At 48.2% G+C, this 18996-nt stretch overlaps 1 protein-coding gene across 1 annotated transcript in view; it reads right to left on the reverse strand.

Moving 5' to 3' along the window:
- Positions 1-18996, reverse strand: part of ARRB1 (arrestin beta 1) — a 118501-nt gene that overhangs the window by 86172 nt on the left and 13333 nt on the right. The window lies entirely within an intron of this gene.

The raw sequence follows: 18996 nt of genomic DNA on the forward strand, positions 1-18996 counted from the left end.
CAGAACTGCCAATATCATTGTGTTGTTATGCGAATCCATGGTGAGAATTCAGTGTATAGTTCTGGCCACATCTCAAGAAGGATGGTGGAAGGAGTTGGAAAAAGCTTCAGAAAAGGGCATCCAGAAGGATCAAGGAGACGGAGCGACAGAAACCCCTCTGCTATTAGGAAAATTTACAGCATTTGGGACTTCTTAGTTTAGAGAAGTGAGGGTGAGGGTGAGGGTGAAAGAGGAGAGCGCAAAGTATGGTCTGAAGCTCAACATCAAAAAAACCAAGATCATGGCCACTGGTCCCATCACCTTCTGGCAAATAGAAGGGGAAGAAATGGAGGCAGTGAGAGATTTTACTTTCTTGGGCTCCTTGATCACTGCAGATGGTGACAGCAGTCACGAAATTAAAAGACGCCTGCTTCTTGGGAGAAAAGCAATGACAAACCTAGACAGCATCTTAAAAAGCAGAGACATCACCTTGCCTACAAAGGTCCGTATAGTTAAAGCTATGGTTTTCCCAGTAGTGATGTATGGAAGTGAGAGCTGGACCATAAAGAAGGCTGATCGCCGAAGAATGGATGCTTTTGAATTATGGTGCTGGAGGAGACTCTTGAGAGTCCCATGGACTGCAAGAAGATCAAACCTTTCCATCCTGAAGGAAATCAGCCCTCAGTGCTCACTGGAAGGACAGATCCTGAAGCTGAGGCTCCAAAACTTTGGCCACCTCATGAGAAGAGAAGACTCCCTGGAAAAGACCCTGATGTTGGGAAAGATGGAGGGCACAAGGAGAAGGGGATGACAGAGGATGAGATGCTTGGACAGTGTTCTCGAAGCTACGAAGATGAGTTTGACCAAACTGCGGGAGGCAGTGCAAGACAGGAGTGCCTAGCGTGCTCTGGTCCATGGGGTCACGAAGAGTCGGACACAACTAAACGACTAAACAACAACAGTTTAGAGAAAAGGAGAGAAAATGGCAACATGATTCAGTCAAGCCTCAGATCCCAACCGCCTCCGTTTTGGAACGTTTCGGCTCCCGAATGACAAAAACCCGGAAGTGAATGCTCCGGTTTCCGAACGTTTTTCGGAAGCCGAATGTCCGACGCAGCTTCCGTTTGAGTGCAGGAAGCTCCTACAGCCCATCGGAAGCCGCGCCTCGTTTGTTGAACATTTCGGAAGCCAAATGGGCTTCCGGAACGGATTCAGTTCGAGAACCAAGGTTTGGCTGTCGTTGCAAACAGGCTATAAAGGGGCGACGCAAAAATAAAAAATAAAAATAAAATCCCCACGCACAGAGGTATGTTTCCCCCACGGGATGCTCAAAATGCATGTTTATGTCATGGAGTCACACTCGCAGGTGTCGTCTAGCTCTCAGGAAGCCCGTTGTAATTCCTCTCGGGCTCACCTCAGGCGTGCAGCGCAGTCAAAAAAACTGAGTGCAAAAGAATATCTCTTCCTGCCCCTGCTTCCAATGTCCTTGACATGAGGAACGGCTTAGGGAGCTGGGTATGTTTAGCCTGGAGAAGAGAAGGTTAAGGAGTGATATGATAGCCATGTTCAAATATATAAAAGGATGCCATATAGAGGAGGGAGAAAGGTTGTTTTCTGCTGCTCCAGAGAAGCGGACACGGAGCAATGGATTCAAGCTACAAGAAAGAAGATTCCACCTAAACATTAGGAAGAACTTCCTGACAGTAAGAGCTGTTCGGCAGTGGAATTTGCTGCCAAGGAGTGTGGTGGAGTCTCCTTCTTTGGAGGTCTTTAAGCAGAGGCTTGACAGGCATATGTCAAGAATGCTTTGATGGTGTTTCCTGCTTGGCAGGGGGTTGGACTGGATGGCCCTTGTGGTCTCTTCCAACTCTATGATTCTATGAGCACCAATATACCCCACCCCAACTTTGGACTGACCCTGCTCCCCGCCCCCGCCCCCCCCTGAGCTTGCCAGGCCCTGATCGTTGGCCTAATGAAACCGGTGACAGATGAACATCGATCTGCCATCAGATCGATCCCAGCGAGCTTCCCAGAGAGAGGAACAGCTCGTTTCGGGGCTGCGAGGAAAGTGCCGACGGCGCCCCACCAATACGCCCCGCTCATGCCACAGGACAGAGCGCACACGAAGGCAGGGGGAAAGAAGGGGGTGCAGAGAGGCAGGAGGCCTGTAGGAAACCGATCAGGAGAACTTGAGCCCAAGAACATATCTCCCCTCCTTCAGTTCCCAGGAACAGGGTTTTAGAAGGATTGCTGCCTCCGACTGGGGTGGGAAGAGCAGAGCCCCCCTGACTGGTAGCCACCGATGGCCCTCTCCTCCATCATGAATGTGTCCCGTCTTCTTTTAAAGCCATCCAAGTTGGTGGCCACCCCTGTGTCCTGTGGCAGGGAGTTCCATGGATTAACTCTGTGCAGCATGAAGAAGCCCTTCCTTTCCTCTGTCCCGATTCCTGCAACACTTCCGTAAAAGTAAAGGTAAAAGTATCCCTGACCATTGGGTCCAGTCGCGGACGACTCTGGGGTTGCGGCGCTCATCTCGCTTTACTGGCCTACAGCTTCCAGGTCATGTGGCCAGCATGACTAAGCTGCTTCTGGCGAACCAGAGCAGCGCACGGAAACGCCGTTTACCTTCCCGCTGGAGCGGTACCTATTTATCTACTTGCACTGCATGCTTTCAAACTGCTAGGTTGGCAGGAGCAAGGACAGAGCAATGGGAGCTCACCCCATCACACAGATTCGAACTGCTGACCTTCTGATCGGCAAGCCCTAGGCTCTGTGGTTTAACCCAAAGCGCCACCCGCGTCCGTGCAACGCTTCCTTAGACGTCCACAAATTCAGGTGTTGTGGCACGCGTAATTTTATAAACTTCTAGCATGTGGCCTCTTGCTCGTCTTTCCTCTAAACTAAAAAAGTCCCAAAGGCTGCGACTGTTCTTCATACGGGAGTCGCTCCCATCCCCTTAACTTTGCACACGTGAGAGAAAGCCGGGGGGCGGGGGGACTGGGACAAGTGAGAAGGTGGCTGTGCAGGGATTGACGGGAGCGAGGAGCTTAATCTGCTTTATTTGTAATCCACTTTGAAGTAAGCCAGCATTAATAAATTCCCTGGGAACAAACAGCCCTGTTTGGCCAACTCTATTTTCATCCTTTTCGAGTTTTTTTTTGGGGGGGGGGTTTGAGGCAAAAAACAAAGCGATAACTTAGGCTTTGCCCCCAATTTTCCAAGTCCGTGGTCTTAGGTTAGTGCCTCTCAAGCTTCCTTCTACCTCCACATTTGCTGGGAATCAAATGCATTATAATTATTATATTTATTTATAGCCTGCCATTTCTTCCTCTGGCCGGGCTTAGACAAACGAAAACAACACGGATAAAATACAAAACAGCTAAAAGCATATGAAAGGTTGTCATTAAAAGAAAACCGAACTCGACTAGAACCTAAACAATGCACAAAACCACATCTATTAAAATGCAGGTAATAATGTGAATAAGACGCGGGGGCGCTGTCGGTTAAACCGCAGAGCCTAGGGCTTGCCGATCAGAAGGTCGGTGGTTCTAATCCCCGTGATGGGGTGAGCTCCCGTTGCTCGGTCCCAGCTCCTGCCAACCTACCGTAGCAGTTCGAAAGCACGTCGAAGTGCAAGTAGATAAATAGGTACCACTCCAGCGGAAAGGTAAACAGCATTTCCAGGCGCTGCTCTGGTTTGCCAGAAGCGGCTTAGTCATGCTGGCCACATGACCCAGAAGCTGTACACCAGCTCTCTCGGCCAATAACACGAGATGAGCGCCCAGAGTCGTCCCTGACTGGACTTAACTATCAGGGGTACCTTTACTTTTAATAATGCAAATAGCTTTACACCATTAAAAGCCCCTTGCATACTTTTTAAAAAAACAGAAAAAAGCTGTCAATTCCCAAATGCCTGTCGGAATAAAACTGCCTGCACAGAGAGGAGGGAGCCAGTCTGACTTCTCTAGGCAGGGAGTTCCAAAGTGGTCTGGGAGGAGCCACCACGGAGAAGGCCCTGCCCCATTGTCCCCACCAAGCAGGCCTGGGAGGGTGGTGGGACTGAGATAAGGGCCTCCCCCTGGGACCCCAGATCCTGGGCAGGTTCAGATGAGGGAATACGGTCCTTCAGATAGTCTGAGCCTAAGCCATTTAGGGCCTTATAGATACGGGGTCTGCTGCTGACCTTGGATTCCTGCTTGCTGGCTTTCCATGACCATCTGATTGGCCCCCGAGAGAACAGGATGCTGGCCTTCCGGGGGCCAGTGGCCTGATCCAGCAGGCTCTTCTTATGTTTCTTTCTAAAGGGAAACCTGGTCGACATTTAAGCTGTATGCTGAGGAACTTCTGCACATCTCCCCAAAAACCCCAACACACAGCACCACATTCTGGGTGCAGGAAGTTCTGGAGTTCAGTTCGCCATCAGTTTACATGTCTTTTAAAGGAGGCCTCATGGAAATCCATCAGAATGTTAATTTATTTTAATTTATTTAATTTGTATGCTCCCCTATAGCTGTAGATCTCAAGGTGGCTTGCATTTTGGTGCAAATTTGTCCCAATATCCACATTATATAAGGATAATGTGAATTTTGGGGGTGTCATTTTCACTAATATCTGCACTCTTTACCTAAGTATATATATATATTGGGACACATTTCTTGGCTGGACAACGGCACTGCATTCAGAAACGTGCAAAATCTTTTTACAGACGTTCTGGATGGGTTTCGGCTACTGTAGGAAGCGTGAATTGGTTCAACTTTAAATGTGAACAGGGAAGAATTTCTTCTCCATCTTGAGTTGGGGAAGGCCAAACATATTATCTGTATTTACAGGTGAAACTCGGAAAATTAGAATATCGTCCAAAAGTGCATTTATTTCAGTAATGTAACTTTTTATTTTTATTTTTATTTTTACAAATGCTTTCTTTTGGAAATTCCACAGTAATAAAACAAATAGTTACAATAATACAAAAATAAACATTGCTATTAGAGTTACAGGTAGGTAGCCGTGTTGGTCTGAGTCGAAGCAAAATAAAAAAATTCCTTCAGTAGCACCTTAAAGACCAACTAAGTTTGGTCTTTAAGGTGGTTAGTTGGTCTTTAAGGTGCTACTGAAGGAATTGCTTTAAGGTGCTACTGAAGGAATTGCTATTACATTTCATTAATTACATTCCATTTATAATTGACCTGCCTGATGACAAATAATTACAATTACAACAAATAAAGGCTTGAAATATCTTGCTTTGCATGTCATGCATCTATCACATATATTGGTTTCACCTTTTAAGTTGCATTACTGAAATAAATGCACTTTTCGAAGATATTCTAATTTTCCGAGTTTCACCTGTATGCCTTTCTTATTTAGCACCCCTCAATACTTACCCATCCTCATTTTATTTTATGATTACATCCACCGCAGCCCCACTTTACAGACAAAATGCGCTCATCGTGGGCAATATAATTTTTAAGAGCCTTGTTTTTCGACAAGTCCAACGCTGCCAGCCAGGAAGGAACTTGCTGAGCTGGAGAACCCATGTTTGCATAAATCTGTTTGCATATCCCACACTGGTGCATTTTGTCTTATTTGCATGATTATTTGCATTTATTTGCAAAGACGGGCCCTGGTGGATTCAGCAGACTAGACCATTGGTGGGTCCAACGGCCAAGGCGGCATTTTCTGCACGAGATGTAGAGGGAAGTGAGGAGAAGATGGAGCTCGTCCACCTGGGAAGGGAGGCTAACTAAGAAGGAAAACTCTTGATGCTAAACCTCCGCTGCCTTGCGGGACATCTTCAGGAGGAGAACAGGCTAAGGAACAAACTCTACACAAATCCGGAGTGAAGTCCATAAGACGGTTGGATGGCTCCTTGTACGCCTCCTTGGTACGTTCTGGGCACCGCAGTTCAAGAAGGATACTGACAAGCTGGAACGTGTCCAGAGGAGGGCAACCAAAATGGTCAAAGGCCTGGAAACGATGCCTTATGAGGAACGGCTTAGGGAGCTGGGTATGTTTAGCCTGGAGAAGAGAAGGTTAAGGGGTGATATGATAGCCATGTTCAAATATATAAAAGGATGTCATATAGAAGAGGGTGAAAGGTTGTTTTCTGCTGCTCCAGAGAAGCAGACACAGAGCAATGGATTCAAGCTACAAGAAAGAAGATTCCACCTAAATATTAGAAAGAACTTCCTGACAGTAAGAGCTGTTTGGCAGTGGAATTTGCTGCCAAGGAGTGTGGTGGAGTCTCCTTCTTTGGAGGTCTTTAAGCAGAGGCCTGACAGGCATATGTCAAGAATGCTTTGATGGTGTTTCCTGCTCGGCAGGGGGTTGGACTGGATGGCCCTTGTGGTCTCTTCCAATTCTATGATTCTATGGTGTCAAACGTCTTGCTCTGCTTTCCTTTGGACCCCACCAGCGAGGTCGGGGGGGGGGGTGTCTTGTTGTCTGGGCAGCCCAGGACCTCCAGACACATGGGCCCAGGTTCTTGCCCCAGAGAGGTCACTTCGGTGCTGGTAACGCAGCGGTCTGACTTCACCCTTGGAGGCACACTCCATTGTCTCGTGAGACAGACGGATGCCAACTTTTATTTTTATTGGTTAAATTTCAACACTGCCCTTCGTCCGAGGATGTCATGTGATGCCCTCTTTCTTTGCACGGTTGTTTTCCCAGCAGTGGCCATGTGTTGTCTCTGTAAAAGGACTTGCCTGGACCCGGAGATCATGCCGCAATGAGCTTTTCAGCGGTCCAACCCTGAGGAAAGTCTGGAAGGTGGCAACGAGAGAACCGGAACCCTGACTGTTCATTTATGGGATGCTTCTCCCAAGGAGGCCCACCTGGCACCAACCTTGTAGTGTTTCTTTGACTCCAGCCCAAGACTGTACTGTTACCGTGTTTCCCACATTTTAAGACACCGTCTTATATTAATTTTACTCAAGAAAATAAGCCTATGGCTTATTTTCGGGGGGTGTCTTTTTATTATTATTACTGTAAGTACCTCCTTACAACTAGTAAGAATTGTACACTGCTTTAAGAAAGCAGCGCTACAAATGAAGGCAGGAAAGAGGAAAGGCTTTTCTCCCGCCCTGCTTTCTCCCTCCTTGGCTCCCCTCCTTCCCTTTCAGGCGCACTGACCCAGACACGAGAAACCCACTCACACAAGCCGCCCGCAGCAACGAGCTGAGCCAGGCGGCGAGCGGAGCAGCGCCCTGCCTTGGACTGCATCCACCGCCTCCTCCTGGCGCCGTTAATGCTGCCACCACCACGGTTGCCCCTGCCATTTTTCTGCCGGAAAGGGGTCTGCGGGAACCAGGGCGAACCAACACGCAAGTGTTGAGCTCTTTTGCCCGGCTCTGCCCTTTACTTCCCGCTTCCTCCCGCCGCCGCTCTGCCTTGGGCCATGCGGCCCCAGAACGTTTCGGCAGCGCGGCTCCTCCCGCCGCCTGTCACCCGCCGCCGCTCTCCTTCGGGCCATGCGGCCCCAGAACGTTTCGGCGGCGCGGCTCCTCCCGCCGCCTGTCACCCGCCGCCGCTCGCTTTCGGGCCATGCGGCCCCAGAATGTTTCGGCGGCGCGGCTCCTCCCGCCGCCTGTCACCCGCCGCCGCTCTCCTTCGGGCCATGCGGCCCCAGAACGTTTCGGCGGCGCGGCTCCTCCCGCCGCCTGTCACCCGCCGCCGCTCTCCTTCGGGCCATGCGGCCCCAGAACGTTTCGGCGGCGCGGCTCCTCCCGCCGCCTGTCACCCGCCGCCGCTCTCCTTCGGGCCATGCGGCCCCAGAACGTTTCGGCGGCGCGGCTCCTCCCGCCGCCTGTCACCCGCCGCCGCTCTCCTTCGGGCCATGCGGCCCCAGAACGTTTCGGCGGCGCGGCTCCTCCCGCCGCCTGTCACCCGCCGCCGCTCTCCTTCGGGCCATGCGGCCCCAGAACGTTTCGGCGGCGCGGCTCCTCCCGCCGCCTGTCACCCGCCGCCGCTCTCCTTCGGGCCATGCGGAAAGGCTCCCAGCGTGGCTCGCCTGGTGACGCGCTCAATTCATGCACCCCCTCCCAACTGGTTTCAAGCCTCTCGAGGCTCTAAAGGAAAGCAAGAAGGTACGTCTTATTTTCGGGGTATGTCTTATATTTCGCGAATGCATAAAAACCCTGCCATGGCTTACTTTATGACTACGTATTAAAAAAGGGGAAACACGGTAAACACCTTGGAATTAATGAACCTGGCTAAGCTGCGTCAATTAATTTCAATAGCTCTACTCTGAGTAGGGCTTTGTGATCTATCACCAGCTAAACATTGTGATATATCACAGAAATAAGGATAGTGCCACGTAGAGGCATTGGGCTTCATGGTTTTCCCCGCAACGTGATTTTTGCATAGCACACACAAACACATCATGTTTCTAAATATATTGCCAGGTCAAAAATTATGAAACCATTATTATGAATCATAGAATCATATAATCATAGAGTTGGAAGAGACCACAAGGGCCATCCAGTCCAACCCCCTGCCAAGCAGGAAACACCATCAAAGCATTCTTGACATATGGCTGTCAAGCCTCTGCTTAAAGACCTCCACCACACTCCTTGGTAGCAAATTCCACTGTCAAACAGCTCTTACTGTCAGGAAGTTCTTCCTAATGTTTAGGTGGAATCTTCTTTCTTGTAGTTTGAATCCATTGCTCCGTGTCCGCTTCTCTGGAGCAGCAGAAAACAATCTTTGGACTTGAAACTGGTTTTGGACGATATATTGATATATCAAGCAGTCCTAACGCACATCCTGATTCGTGATATATTGCCAGGTCAAAATTTATGAAACCGTTATCATGATATAGACTGGTTTTGGACAATATATATTGATATATCGACCAGCCCTGACTCTTAAGTAAAACTCTTACTGTAGTTGACTATCCTTACCCCCGCCTGAAGGGTCTGTCTTTATTATTGCATTCTTATTTTCTGAACTTTCAATTCGGGATTTTTTAAAGACGGAAGCGGGGCACAAATTCAACGCATCAAACCGAATTTACGGTGAGTTTCCGCTCCCTCTCTGGTTTTGGCAGAAAAAGACCAGCCAGCAACTTGGTTTAATTCCTTCAAAGCATGAAGACTACAAAATCAAACAGCAATTGAGGCTGCTTTAAGAGGAGATTTTCCCCCAACAAAGGCCATTGCCCTGGGGGGGGGCTGTAAAGCTGGCCTCTGCAGCCCCTCCCCACCTGCCCTTTCTTATTAGCATTCAGAGAAGTCCTCCACCAGGGAAGACCAGACAAGCATCAGGGAGTCTTGACTCTCCTGGGAAGGAGGCTAAAGTCGCAGTAACAGCTGTGCTCATAAGCAGCCTTCTGCCACCTCGAAAGCCTTGCGCCATCTCACAGAGACTCCATCTGCTTCCTCTGGACTGCCTTTCACCTCCTTAATCCACTTATTGCTGGAAACGTAATTAGAAGGATCGCTGCAGACCTGGGACCGCAAACGCAACGCATTTGCTCCCGGAAAGGAAGATGGCAGGTCCCAGGAAAAGGTGGTCAAGGCTTCACCATCACCACGGAGAGGGGGGGGAAGCAACAAGGGACAAGCCCTTTAGCTAAATCAGACCAAAGGCCTGTCCACCATCCATCCACTCATAGTGGAAAACCGGGGGGCAGTGGGAAACCCGCCAGCAGGATCCGAGCACAACAGCAATCTTGCCTCCTGTGGCTCTAGCCCTCTGCTCCGTGAATTTGTCTCACCCTCTTTGAAAGCCACCTAGAAACTTAGGGCTGCCACGCGTCAAGAATCTTCTTCTTTGGTGATCCCTCGTAGCCAAGTAAGATTGTCTTCCATAAACACGGTTTTAACAATTAAGTAAGTGACTGTGGAGGCCAGTTCTGGACCCACACGTCCTTCCACAGTGGGGACATTGGTTTCCGGGCGGGAGTTGATCACGGTGTGGATTTGCCAAGCGTGCCTTCCTCTTAGCACGTTTCTCCCTTGCGTCCTGAGTTCGAGCGTCTTCAAAGCCCATGACACCTTTGGTCAAGGCTGTTCTCCAACTGGAGCGCTCGCAGGCCAGTGTTTCTCAGTTGTCGGTGTTTATACTACATTTGCCTTGAGACAGTATTTAAACCTCTTTTGTTGACCACCAGCATTACGCTTTCCATTTTTAAGTTTGGAATAGAGTAGTTGCTTTGGAAGATGATCATCAGGCATCCACACAACATGACCAGTCCAATGAATGAAGTTGATGTTGAAGAATCATCGCTTCAACACTGGGGATCTTTGCTTCTTCCAGTACACTGGCATTAGTTTGCCTGTCTTCCCAAGTGATGTGTGAAATTATTTTTATTATTATTATTGCATGTTACAGACACCCACTTCCGTCTTTCTGCTTGGCCATATCCTGCTGTTGCTCAGAAGGCCGGTTTGCTGTCTACCTGCCTCCAGCTGCCAGAAAGGAAAGCCATTGCACAAACACACAGAGAGAGATTCCCACACCAAACTCAGGTGACACTTCCTTGAACAAGTGGTTCCTCTCTCTGCTGCTGTGAGGGCGGCATTTTTTGCCCACAAATCAAATGGCCCATGCATCATTTATCGCCCTTGTGGTGGGAGCTTGCAGAAATGTGGGTTTTTGCCTAGTCCTGGAATTTTGGCTCCTGGCTCGACGGCAAAAGAGCAGCGCACGCAGGCGGCCAGCATTCAGACAAAAGGAGCCTTTTGATCTCTCGGCTCTCCTTTATTTATAATGCTATTAAAGCCTCTTCCCTGGGCTTTAAGCCACAAATAATGGTGTCTCCGTGGATGAGCTTGGATTCTAGTAATGCTATCTCGGAAGATTATGAACAGCGGTTCAGGCACAGAGAAACGACCGAGGCTGGGATCGCGGGGAGGGTGGTGTTGAGCTTGCTCCAAAAACAGAAGCCAGGATCCTCAGGTACCAGCCAGAGTGGGCAACGAGGCCATTTAGCTTTCCCGCAACTGCCAAGAACGGCTGCACCCACCCACCGCAAGGGAGTTTATCGGACAGCAGTGGGGATTTTTTTGGGGGGTGGGGTCAGTTTGGATGGTGCCCTTGGTCTTTTCCAATGCTTGGGGTCCTGTGCCCGGGCAGAGGTTTGGAATCTAAGAGAGGAGGTTGTTGAAATGGCCAGGCAAGTTTATTAGTAAGACCATGACCTCAGCTGGGCACTTGAGTCATAGCCCCTTCAAACTGAGCTTGGTTGCAGGAGTTACAGCTAAGAGGGTATGGGTTAATGGTGGGCTTTTCCTCCAGCCCCCTCACCTATCTGCTGGGTAGGAGCGAGAGAGTTGTGTGAGAGCTGAGTTGAATGCAAGCTGGAAGCTGGAGACACAGAGACCTGCTTGCTCTGCGCTGGACCCAAAGCTGCGACAGATGGGGAAGCGAGATCAGTTTTGGTGCTGATGCTGCGAGCCCCTCCATCTTATGCTCATTTATATTTGCAAATAAATATATATCCTAAGAGATTTTACCTTCTTGGGCTCCTTGATCACTGCAGATGGTGACAGCAGTCACGAGATTAAAAGACGCCTGCTTCTTGGGAGAAAAGCAATGACAAACCTAGACAGCATCTTAAAAAGCAGAGACATCACCTTGCCTACAAAGGTCCGTATAGTTAAAGCTATGGTTTTCCCAGTAGTGATGTATGGAAGTGAGAGCTGGACCATCAAGAAGGCTGATCGCCGAAGAATTGATGCTTTTGAATTATGGTGCTGGAGGAGACTCTTGAGAGTCCCATGGACTGCAAGAAGACCAAACCTATCCATCCTGAAGGAAATCAGCCCTCAGTGCTCACTGGAAGGACAGATCCTGAAGCGGAGGCTCCAAAACTTTGGCCACCTCATGAGAAGAGAAGACTCCCTGGAAAAGACCCTGATGTTGGGAAAGATAGAGGGCACTAGGAGAAGGGGACGACAGAGGACAAGATGGTTGGACAGTGTTCTCGAAGCTACGAACATGAGTTTGACCAAACTGCGGAAGGCAGTGGAAGACAGGAGTGCCTGGCGTGCTATGGTCCATGGGGTCACGAAGAGTCGGACATGACTGAGCGACTAAACAACAACATATATCCTAAAGACACCAGTCTCCGCTTTCTATTATTATTATTATTATTATTATTATTATTATTATTATTATTATTATTATTATTATTATTAAAATGAACCCTGCCTAACTGCCGGGACCCCTGGAGTGGGCTGGGCTTGTCCGCACCCCACCCCAAGGCAGTTCAGGAAGAAAGGAGGAGGACAAGTTTTCTTTGTTCCTCCAGAAGGATGGAAAACAAAGAAGAGGTGTGTGGAAGATTAAGCTTTTTTCAAAGGCATCGGAAGGAGATCCTCCGGCCTAGCAGGAGAGCAAAAGCGGTCCCTCTGTGTTGCCGTGGCAACAGGAAGGCTCTAAAGCACAGGATGCTGCTCTTAAAGGCCAGGCAGGGGAGGCTGCGGCCCTCCAGACTTCGCTAGACTGGACTCCAAGTCCCATCAGTCCCAGCCAGGTCAGTGGCCACGGCTGACTTGAGCTGTACTCTAAGCACATCCCACAAGGGGAAGAACCCTCGCATTTCAACCATCTTAGTTCAGGCCTAGATTACACACACACACACACACACACACACACACACACACACACACTATTCCATTAAAAATAATTACTGTCCCTCCGCTGGAAAACCCCTTAAAACATTTTTTTTAAAAGAAAAAAATAAGACAATCAAGAAAAAATTATAATACAGTTGTACCATGGTTTTGGAACGTTTTGGCTCTCGAACGCCGCAAACCCAGAAGTGACTGTTCCAGTTTGCAAACTATTTTTTGAAGCCAAACATCTGGCGGGGCTTCCGATTGGCTGCAGGAGCTTCCTGCAGCCAATCGGAAGCCGCGCTTTGGTTTCTGAACGTTTTGGAAGTCGAACGGACTTCCAGAACAGATTCCGTTCTGCTTCCAAGGTACGACTGTACTTTAAAACATACTGGAAGTTAAAAGTCGACTACTACTAGGCATTATGTTTTCCCTCCACTGTCTGAGGTGTTATGCCCCTGAATCTCAGCTGCCAGGAGCCACAGGAGGGGAGAGCTGCTGTTCATAGAATCATAGAAGTGTTGGGTTGGAAGGGACCGTGAGGGTCATCTAGTCCAACCCCCTGTAACACAGGGATCTTTTGCCCAATGTGGGGCTCGAAACCATGACCATGAGACTAAGAGTCTCCTGCTCTGCCCACTGAGCTATCCCAGTGCACTTCAGCTGCCATGAGAGCAGGACGCTGGGTGGGCCACCGGCCTGATACAGCAGCTATCCCTTCTTATGCTCTTAGTAATTCAGGTGATCCTTCCAGTTTCACAAACCACGGTTTACAGGGCCAGGAGCACTCTGCCTCCCTAAACCATCCATTACCTCTGAACTGGGGACTGTCTTGAGACAAGTCAGCGTGTTTGTTTAAAGGTCAGCGTGTGACAGGACGGGAGGAAGGGTGAGAGATTAGAAAAGCCCTTTAAACCCCCCCCCAAAAAAAACACCCCTAGAAGAACCATACAACCTGGGCCATTATTTGAAATCAACAGATTCTTCTGAAATTTCCCAGTGCCTCTCAAACATGAATGGACCTCCTTGGGGAAAAGCTGTTCAATGTATACATTGCAAAATCAATATTCCAGCCGAATATGAGCTCTGCCAGCTTACTGCATAGAAAGCAAAGGCCATTCATGTATCCTGGTGAAATGAAGGGTGCTTTCTCCTCTCGCATGTCCGGGAAATTGGGAAAACAGGCTCCCTGATTTTGCTTGGCTTAGGATCATTGAATGTAGAGCTGGAAGGGTCCCCAAAGGGTCATTTAGTCCAACTCCACCAGTGCAGGAATCACGACTTCTTCTTCTTCATTTCATTTCTCTAATGCTTTATATTTTAAGGGGGGATCTCAAAATGGTTTATAACACATTCAAACATTATATAAAACATTCCAGGGTTAAACAAAGTCACGCTTCCAGGAAAATATTTCAGATTCATCTCTAAGGGACAATTTGCTTTCCCCATATTAATTACCTACTTCCCCCATGGCAGAAGGACTCTAGGAAGACAGTGGGGTGTGGTGGTTAGCGTGTCGGACCAGGATCTGGGAGATCAGGGTCCAAATCTTCTGCTTACTTGCTTAAGAAAGCTGGAGAGGCCAGCCAGGTCAAGATGTCAGACACGAGATGGACCCACGCCAGTCGCAAAACGCGCCTGGCGCCTGGGAAATTTCAAACACTGAATGTGTGAGCAGGATGTTGGACTAGATGGGCCACTGGCCTGATCCAACATCTGGCTCTTATGAGCTTCTTAAAACACTCCTTTAACTGGACTTGACATCATGAAAAAGCAGGGCTTTCCCCTGAGCCTTTCCCATCCTGGCCGGTTTCAGCACCCGCTTCAAAACAGCTGGTCCCCTAAGCCCCGCCCCTTCCTTACATCAAACAAGCCATTAAGAGTGTTGCAATTAGTTGTGTAATAGGCAGCGATGGTGGTTTAGAAGCACAGTTAGGAGGGGCACCCGCCCGGAACCGGCTTTTCATAAATCGGAGAGCGCTTCCCGCTCGACCTCTCGCAAATGGCCTGGGAACGAGCGCAATTGCTAAGAAGCCCTGGCAGGCTGTATAAACAGCTTGATCACAACTTCCGAGAGATTCGTCCAAGGCCTGGAACGCGCTCCCTCAAGATCGCAGGCCTCCTCTTCCGAGGACAATGTGGGGAAGGGCACATGCCTTTGTCAACCACATCGAGGTGTGTGTTTGTTTGTTTGTTTGTTTGTTTGTTTGTTTGTTTGTTACAATCAAGCAGTGAATAAATTTCATTAATCAAATATACGGACATAGATGAGAGGGTGAAGAAGCGTTCGAAATCCACCAGGCGCAATTTGTACATGACTATTGGCCCCTTGCGACCAAGTGAAGATGCCCGGGTGCCAGGAGGGTGCCTGATGTCGGCACCATCTGGAGGCGCACGCCTGGGAATCCTCGGATCAGGGCTGTTTTCACACACAAGCAACACATCCTGCAGCATTCTGCTATTTTTTATCTGCACAATCAGAATAAATTTCAGGAACCCAAAAGCCGCTTTGAAAAAATACAGTGGCACTTCGGTTTACAAACTTAATCCATTCCAGAAGTCTGTTCTTAAACCGAAACCGTTCTTAAACCAAGGGGCACTTTCCCTAAGGAGGCCTCTCACCACCAGGGCCCTTCCACTGTTCAGATTCCGTTCTTAGACCGAGATAAAGTCCGCAAACCAGGACACTACTTCCAATTTTGCAGAGTTCATAAACCGAATAGTTTGTAAGCAGGGCTGTTCTTAAACCGAGGTACCACTCTAAGACTTTTGAACTATCTGGCCCGAAAATGGCAACTAGGCAATCTGTTTTGGCACCTAGCTTATACACCCGTAGGTCCGTATAGTTAAAGCTATGGTTTTCCCAGTAGTGATGTATGGAAGTGAGAGCTGGACCATAAAGAAGGCTGATCGCCGAAGAATGGGTGCTTTTGAATTATGGTGCTGGAGGAGACTCTTGAGAATCCCATGGACTGCAAGAACATCAAACCTATCCATTCTGAAGGAAATCAGCCCTGAGTGCTCCCTGGAAGGACAGATCCTGAAGCTGAGGCTCCAATACTCTGGCCACCTCATGAGAAGAGAAGACTCCCTGGAAAAGACCCTGATGTTGGGAAAGATTGAGGGCACAAGGAGAAGGGGACGGCAGAGGACAAGATGGTTGGACAGTGTTCTCGAAGCTACGAACATGAGTTTGACCAAACTGCGGGAGGCAGTGCAAGACAGGAGTGCCTGGCGTTCTATGGTCCATGGGGTCACGAAGAGCTGGACATGACTAAACAACTAAACAACAACAACAACTTATCCACCTGAGTTTCTAACACTGGTTCCAAGGCCCAGAGAGTCCAGGAAAAAGGGGTAAATTTGGGGCACTGGACCCCAGCTTCCCAGACCCTGGAATATGCAATTGAACTAAATACCCACTTTAAACATTTTAAGTTAGAATTTCTAGAGTGCAAAAAGAACGATGTAAAACATGGGGGCAGGGGAATCAAAGCAGGACATTTTTTTTTTAAGCCACAGTAAGAGCTGCTGCCTTAGAAGATGGTGGAGTTTCGTTTGCTAGAGGGTTTTACGCAGAGGTTGGGTGGTGACGGATCCAGCATGCTGGAGCCGTGAGCTCCCTGAGTCGGCAGCCAGGGCTGGACTAGATGACCTGTTGGGGTCCCTTCCCAACTCTTAAGATTCTAAGGAATTGTAAGGTGCCAGTTTAAAACAGCGCACAGCTCGTTCTCTAGGCCTGAGCACAAGGCAAAAGGGTGGGAGGCATCCACGCCCTGCAAAACCAAATCTCTCCCCGCACAAGTGGCACAGTTGCAGGATGAATTATGCAGAGGCTAGGAAAATATATGTGAGCGAACCACTTTGCTTGGCACAGCATGTGGGTCCCCTGGCGCACAAAATCCCAGCTTTACGATTCGGCTGGTGCAGATAACATTTTGCAGTTTGAGATGATCTGCCCTGGCAACTTGAGGCAGGATGTGATGAGCAGAGGGTGTGAAGGAAAGGAGGGACATGAGACCCTGGGAGCAATAGGCCCATCCTGATTTATGCTGCGCACAGAGGCAGGTCTGCAAAGCAGCCAACACTCCCTTGGAGACAAACGAAGCGGGCCGAGTTTTGCACAATCCGACCGGCGAGAGAGAAACGCCAGGAATCTCAGCAGATAAGGAAGCAAGTAGTTTCTGACACCGAAAACACAACGCAGGATGCATAAATTCAGGAAGAATGGCTGCATGTAGCCCAGGAGCGGGACACTCTAACCTAGCAAATCCTTGGAGATGTCAACATCCTGATCGGAACGTTTTTTTTCTGCTCAGAAACGTCTCGGATAAATAGCAACCCTCGAGGCTCAGAAGATTGTTAATGTCAAAGTGCTTTTTCTCCAGGGTCCAAGAGCGAGAAAGAAAGAAAGGATGGTGGGGGGGGGGAGCCAAGGGCAATGTCGGCCAGGAAACCTAAATATTAAGCAGATTCACTCGGTTTTTTTGGGGGGGGGAGTAGCAGATGGTGTCGCAGAGAAAACGAGAAGCACCAAAACAGGGTGATGGCTGCCAGTTCTTGGAATAGTCAGCATCCAAAATGCTGGGAGCTTTTGAGTGACTTTCAGCTCTTCACGATGCAGCACAAAGAGGGACAAAAACATTTATTATTATTATTATTATTATTATTATTATTATTATTATTTGGTTGGGGGGGGGGCTGATGCTATTTTCAGGTAGGATTCAGTCACATACAGTGGTACCTTGGTTCTCAAACTTAATCCGTCCTGGAAGTCTGTTCCAAAACCAATTCGTTCCAAAACCAAGGCACGCTGGATTAATCTGTTCCAGACTTTTAAAAACAACCCCAATTTAACATGAATTTTACTATCTAACAATACCACTGATCCACTCAGTCCTGTATACCTGAAGGAGCGTCTCCACCCCCATTGTCCAGCCCAGACACTGAAGTCCAGCTCCGAGGGCCTTCTGGCGGTTCCCTCCCTGCGAGAAGTGAGGTTACAGGGAACCAGGCAGAGGGCCTTCTTGGTGGTGGCACCCGCCCTGTGGAATGCCCTCCCACCAGGTGTCAAGGAAATAAGCAGCTATCCTATTTTTAAAAGACATCTGAAGGCAGCTCTGTTTAGGGAAGTTTTTAATATTTAATGCTGTATTGTTTTAATATTCAAGTGGGAGCCGCCCAGAGTGGCTGGAGAGACTCAGCTAGATGGGCGGGGTACAAATAATAAATTATTATTATTATTATTGTTATTATTATTATTAGTATTAATGTACTGTACTATAAAATGAATAAGACAGTATTGTAGATGATAAAAATTAAAATTAAATGATAGTCATTGTTTGGATGGGGGGCTTTTATCCATTTCCGCAATCACACAATCGATTGGTAGCTGAACTGGGTTCCACACAGTTACAAATACTAATTACAGTGGTGTCTCGCAAGACAAAAGTAATTCGTTCCGCGAGTCGCTTCCTCTAGTGAGATCTTCCGTCTTGCGAAGCGCGGTTTGCCGCAGAAACACACACACCCCCGAAAAAAACGCTGAAAAACTTTGTCTTACGAAGCGCCAAAAACATCACAAAACGCTTTCGTCTTGCGAGTTTTTCGTTGCGTGAGGCATTCGTCTTGTGAGGTACCACTGTAATTGAAAAAGCCTCAAAAACAAAAAAACGCAAAATAAATAGCAAAAAACAAAGCGCCAAACTTAATCCGTTCCAGAAGTCCGTTTGAATTCCGAAATGTTCGAAAACCAAGCCGCAGCTTCTGATTGGTGCAGGCGCCCCGGAAACAATATCCGACAGCCGCATCTGACATTCGGCTTCCGAAAAACGTTTGAAAACCAGAACACTCACTTCCGGATTTTCACCGTTTGAGAAGCAAGGCATTTGAGAACCAAGGCACAGCTGTACTGGAACTGAAGTCCATTTGGCACTCTTGCATAGCAAACCCGCTTCCCCGAAAGCTCGAACTCCTTGCAGTAAGTAAAGTGATGGGAAAGTGTGCAATAACAATGGTTTGGTGCAACAGTGTCTAACCTCCCTGCAAACATAGAAGAATGAACGCTCAGTAAATAGCGGACATTGTCTAACCTCTTGCAAGCTTGGTGAAAACAGGTCAGGATAAAAGCTCAAAAAAAAGAGTCATCAATGTTTTTTTTAAAAAAATAGTCTCTCTAGGGAAGTTTTAAAACTGAATTTTCTTTGTTAAAAAAAAAATTTTTAACCAAGGAAACAGAAACATTTTCAGCAAAAGCTCCATAGAAATGAATGGGAGACGCACAAGAACATGATTTCTTTACAAAATTTATATACAGCTTGATCGTAAAAACAAACAAACCCCAAAGCGGTTTACAACCCAAATTGGTCGGGTTTACAAAAAGAGTAAAACAATGCAATTGTTAGTAAAAACAATCAAAACATTCAAAAAGGGAATTCCAAATGCCATTAAATTTTGAATTCAT

The sequence above is a fragment of the Zootoca vivipara genome, chromosome 4, assembly GCF_963506605.1.
Source record: "Zootoca vivipara chromosome 4, rZooViv1.1, whole genome shotgun sequence".
Lineage (NCBI taxonomy): Eukaryota > Metazoa > Chordata > Lepidosauria > Squamata > Lacertidae > Zootoca > Zootoca vivipara.